The sequence below is a fragment of the Strigops habroptila genome, chromosome 2 (genome assembly GCF_004027225.2).
Source record: "Strigops habroptila isolate Jane chromosome 2, bStrHab1.2.pri, whole genome shotgun sequence".
In the NCBI taxonomy this organism is placed as follows: domain Eukaryota; kingdom Metazoa; phylum Chordata; class Aves; order Psittaciformes; family Psittacidae; genus Strigops; species Strigops habroptila.
This window is the reverse complement of record NC_044278.2, coordinates 33378597-33384611: the sequence shown is the minus strand read 5'-3', so window position 1 is coordinate 33384611 and position 6015 is coordinate 33378597.

The window sequence follows — 6015 nt, the reverse complement described above, 5'->3', positions numbered from 1 at the left end:
CCAGGGAGTCTCCCTCTCTGGAGACTTTCAGAAGCCATCTGGACGCATTCCTGTGCAACCTGCTCTGGGTGGCCCTGCCTTGGCAGGGATTGGACCAGATGATCTCCAGAGGTCCCTTCCAACCTAAACCATTCTGTGATCTGTGATGTATGTGCTACCAGTAGGTACCCATGCACTGCTGGTGCTGCAGCTGCTGAGAGTCACTCTGGTCCCACCAGTACCAGAGCCTATCTCTGCTGTGAGAGAAGCAGGGCTAGGGGCAAGCCACATCATGGCTACACCCTCCTGCCCCTCTCCACCCCTCACGAGGACAGCTGCAGGCACTCCTGGGACACCCTCCTCCTTATCCCCAGCTCTGTTTGTGGACCAAGGAGGCAGCAGGAAAGGCAGGGCCCCAGAGGAGTGATGAAGAGTGGGGAAAGGGTGGGACATTGCACCCCTGTTTGTGAAAGGTGGGGAGCTGGGCAGGAGAGATGGGAGGGGAGAGCCGAGGGCTGTGATGGTCAGAGGGGAATGAGGTGCTGGTCTGGTGAGGAATGATGGCTCCTGTAGCGGCAACTGGCCTTTGGAAAACACCTTCCTTACCTCTGAGGGAGCTGGTGGCACTGGATTTCTCAAGCACAGTCCCACAGGATGGGGCAGTGAACCAAACCCATTCAAGAAGTAAAGACTCGTTCTCACCATACAGTAACTGGGAGAGGGAATACAGTTTCATCCCTGTGTCCTGTAACAGTCATCTCATGAATATGCATCCTGGGAGCTCGTTATTGAGGGGAAGGCAAGGTTGATCTTAATTTTGCTGTCGGGGTACTATGTTCCATGAGCTGATAATGAAGGTCAGAAAAGCCATTTGCCATGTCTGCACAAAACATAAATGAAAGCGAACGTGAAAGGAGGGCTGTGGGACCAAACTGAAGCACCATTAAAACCTGGTTTGGGGGAGCTGCTCTCAAAGACATGCAGAGCTTTGCTATCTTTCCATAAGTCTCGGGAGCTGCTCCAAAGTGACAACAACCAAATCCAATTCTGGTTCACTGCTAAGTGGCTAGTCCATGCTTTCAGTCTAATCTAGTTTGTACGAGACTTTTGTTAAATTATAGAATGCTGAAGTATTTATATCTAGGAAGAGTGCTGTCTTTTGCTTCCTGAACAACACAAGCTATATCAAAGCTTCTGTGAGTTTTAGCTTGAGTAATAACCATCTTTGTCCAGAAAAAAGTAAAAACTGATTAGCTCGACCTCATTGTATCGTATTTATTTTAGCAGCTCTGTTGCAAACTGAAGGATCTTAGTCTGTGTATGTATTCCAAACTCACATGAGTAAGTGTTAAAGTGCCCCATAACTCCATGAAACCTGGACCTGAGTGTGAATCTGGATGACCCTGAAGCCTAAGGCTGTGGGGGACAAGTCATGCTAATGGGATATCCTTTCAAAAATTGCATCTGTTTATGTAAAAGATGCCCCCTTACTGTGAGTTTGAACAGAAACAAATACACTATTTGATGCATTTGAACTGAATGTTCGCTTTCAGAGCAGGCTCCTGCCTGATATAGGTGTGCAGAACGTGTCATCTCTCAAAACCAACCAGCTGAAAGCCCAGATGACAGGCTCACAGCACGTAACAACTGCCCAGGCTTCTGCTGCCCTGACCCTCTTTGCAGTCTGCATGCCCCCTATGGATCAGCCTCAACCCCTGTGCTTCCAGCAGCAGCAGCACTAGAGGACAGGCAGCTGCACTCAGCGGAGGTGAAGTAACTGCTGAGTATTAGTCACAAACACTTACAACGGCTTTTGTGTGTTAACTGTGAGTGTGGGAACTAATAAAGTTGGGTGTGAGCTCCGGACATTCCGGGATTGCTCCACATCCACATTGCAGGCACATCCAGCAGTGGCATTGCCCTGGCTGGGGATGTCGGTGTTCCCTCTGCTGTGGTTTGCCACAGACTGTGACCCTGAGGATGCAAACACGCTCCACAGCACGCACCGGGGCAGAGCGCTGGCACGCCAGGGTGCTGGGTTGGGTGTAGAGGGTGGTGAGAGGGAATGGCTGGTGCTGCTCTGCCCACCACATCTCTGGGGAGGGCCTGTCACCTGCTGTCCCTTCTCCCCCGGTCCCCAGGGCTGACCTCGACAGCAACAACCCCTTCCAGATAACTGGTCTTTCAAGTTCATTTCCCTCCTCTTGCCACCGAGGCCATACCAGTATTTTACATATCTAGTGAGATGCAGCCACCCGGCTCAGCACAGCTGAGTGATCTCGGGCTTTGTGGGACACGGGAGTCCTACATATCTCCCAGAGGAATGGGGATTTTCAGGCTTAAGGAGCTGTGAGAGGGTGGCAGGAGGAGGGTGAGGGCTGGGCAGCATCCCACCCCACTGCCCTGAGCATAGTGCCCAGCTCTGATGCAGGAGACAGACCCTGGTCCTGCAGCACCAGCCCATGCTCTTGTGCAGCACCTCCTGGTCTGAGGGGTGCACACGTATACATGAAGGAGCTGCTCTCCACAGTCCTCTCTGCTGCAAGATATTTCTGTTCTTCATCCCATTCCTCTGCAAGGTGGGGGGCACATCTGCAATGAGCTCATTAGTACATCAGGCTAAGATGATTTCACACCAGGGAGCAGATGGGACCGAGGGGAGCTTGGTCTGCCTGCACTGGTCAGGGTACATGGATTATGCCCACATGTGAAACTCATGCCTACATCCTCTGCTGAGATATGTGGCCCTGGCTCCAGGTGTCTTAATCCAGAGGAAAACAGCCACACAGAGCCTAAAGTGCTTTAAACAGTATGTATCAAGCGTGCCCTGGGAACCTGCATGGACACAAGGACAAAACACATGCCCCGAGAAGGTCCATGCCTGCATCCAGCTCCTGAGGGGGAGCATTCTGGGGTACATCATCCAGAGCTGGCTGCCCTCACTAGAGCTTTTAAATCAGTTTATTTCCCTCTGGACACCGTCATCCATGTTCCCGGCAGCCTGCAAAGCGCAGGGAGATGCTGACGCTTCAGAAACCCTGTCTGAAGCCTGCAAAGACGGGCGTGGGGACATAGCACAGACCTGCAGACAGCTGGGAGATGCCGGATTAGTCTGCAACCAGACAGCCTAAGCCAACACCACCAGCAAGATAAGCATCTCACTGGCCCTGCCCAGTCACCTTTTGTGCTACGGAGCCTTCCCCGCCTCCCCCCACCAGTGTTTCATGGTGGGGCCACCACCAGCAGCACATAAATAGAGGACCCCTGGCAGGCTGTGGGGCGAAGACTGGAGACATCACTTGGGGTCCTGCGCCGCACCCCAGCACCCGTCCCGCCTGCCCAGCCACCCTGCAGCAGGTAACCAGCGCCTCGGGAAGCCGAGACCCCGGGGACTTGGCGTGGGACAGGAGGGGAATGCCTTGGCCAGCCTGCATCCTGGCTCTCCAAAACTGAGAGGGGATGAGCATTTCACTAGGAGAAGTGTCCTGGCATGAGCAGGAGGCTGCTCCTGCTGCAGCTACTGAGGGACAGACTCCATGTAGTGGTTTTGCAGGAAATTGGCTCTGTTGGAGAAGCCCAATTCCATTGCGAGGGGGGGTCAGAGGTTCCAGCAGTGAATGGGACTGCCGGGGCTGGACAGAGGTTCAGGTGTGTAAAACCTTTGGTGATAGTGTCTGATGGTGGTGCCCTGCTCTGTTCCTGTGTGTGAAGCCCAGAGGAACCGGGTGGCTGAAGTGGGGCAGCAGGGAGGGAGTTCTCGGCATGGGGCTGTTTAAGGCTGAGGACTCTGCAGACTGCCAGCTTTTCAAGACCCAACATTTCCTTAAGTGCAGCCACAGTTTGGATCCCTTCCCTCTGTCTGATTGACCTTATGTGCTGCTGTATTAAATACACTTGCTCCCCTCCTGCACCAGGTCCTTCCAGGTTGGGTCTCTTTTACAGTTGCCCCAGTACCGCCTTCAGTTACATCATTACCTCCATGCTGTGCATTTGATAGCCCAAATTTACTACTCTTGCAGACATGCAACTACTTGCAATTGCTTCGTAACATTTCTTTAAGCAATAATATTTCCAAATTGCATAACTGTAAAGAAAAAGCTTGAAAGCACTAACTCCATCCATCTTTAATTTGAAAAAAGAGAGACTTTGAAGCTTTCCTGGGTTTAAAGTAAACTCTTGCTTAAGTTACTGGCACCTGCTTCATCCTTGCTCTAAGTTATGACTGTTTTGCCATGCATTTCATGCACATGTTTTAATGTACTGGTTACTTTATCATAGAATCATAAAATCACGGAACGGTTTGGGTTGGAAGGGACCTTAAAGACCATCTAGTTCCAACCTCCTGCCATGGGCAGGGACACCTTCCACTAGACCAGGTTGCTCAAAGCCCTGTCCCAGCAGACTGATCACTGTGCCGAGCAGTAAAGAGCCCAGACCCACTCCCCAGGGAAAGGCTGGTTTAGGGCAAACCATGTTGGTCCCAGGACACTGCAGATGACCAAAACTATGGGAATGGATTATGGGAGTGTCGTGGGGGTGCAGACCTCGGGGGTTTGGTGTGCCCATGCCCAGCCCGATGCCTGCACCAGTCTCCCCTTTCTCTTCCCAGAAGCATGGCTCTCACCAACACCCTTTGCCTGTTGCTCGCCTGCCTCCTGCTCTGCGGCGTGGCCCCAAAACCCACATGTGACCCCAGCGCCTGCCCCCCGTGCCCCGAGAGGGATGTGGAGGGGCCAACCACGGCTGAGGGCTGCTGCCCCCCATGCCCCGCGCCCTGCGCCTGCCCCCCTTACCTGGAGAGCGACTGTGAGATGCAAGGCTTCGCCAGCGGCCACGTCCCCGTCGGCCGCTCCTTCTACATCGACTTCGCCCGCAAGCTGTGTACCTGCCGCCCTGGCGGGGACATCACGTGCGCCGCGCTGTGCCCCAGCCTGCCCCCCACCTGCCAGGCCGTGGGCAGCCCCGTGGCCGATGGCTGCCCACAGTGTGTGTGTTATGATGAGGAGGAGATGGCGGTGCCCGCCGGCACCACCACTGCCCGGGGAGACCAGGTTTGTACCTGCCCAGCGCAGGGTGGTCAGCTGCAGTGCGAGAGCAAGGAGTGAACTGCGCTGTCCCCGCTGCCGGCCGAGGGCAGCGGGGCAGGGGAGCCCCTCCAGCAGCAGGAGGGCATCCTCGCTGAGAACTGTTAAGTGCTTCAAACTGGCCTAGAGGACCTGGCGATGGTTATGGCCGTGGCATGGAGCGCGAGGGAGGTGCCGCATTGTGTGTCATGTATATGCCAGGGCAAAGCGTCTATAGCGGGTGAGCTTGCTTCGTTGTAAGGTTTGTTCCATGGCAGTGGGCTGTGGGAGCTTAGACTGGTTGCTGCTAGCATGTAACTGGAGCAAAGGCAGTTATTTATTTATTTGTAAGATGGTTGTGCTTTTGTATGTGTTTATGTTTATATAGTCTGTTTATATAACTCTCTGGATAAACTTCCTCCCAGGAGCCAGGGTTTTGCTTCCTGTAATTCCATCAAGTTCAAAGTGATGGGACCAAAAACTCAGAAGATCGGCTGACATTCCCCTCTCCAGGCTTTTTTTGAGGTGGGAGTAGGGGGGTTAGCACAGGGCTGTGTTCTTAGAAGGAAGCAAACCCCTCTTGGGCCTCCATCTTCCAGAGCAAAGCCTTGAAGACTCACATAAGGATGTTGGCAGTCAAGGGTCAGTCCTTCACAGCCACCTCGATGAAGCAGTCATAGAGGGCTGACCCTGTTGTCAGTCCTTGACATGTCCCAATACCCCAAATTGCGTGTCAGTGACTGGTCCTCACCTGTGCTCTCCCTTTACCACTGCTGGAGACAGACACAGGATAGAGAAGAACTGCATCTTCTGAATGCTTTGATGTATATAGATATATTACACACACACACATTTATATGCAGAGATACTGTAATAAAAAACCACAGCTTCCTCAGGCTGAGATGTTAACAAGTGTTATTGTTCCTTCAAGGGGTTGAATAAAATCAGTTTAATCAATAAACTTTTGAAAACT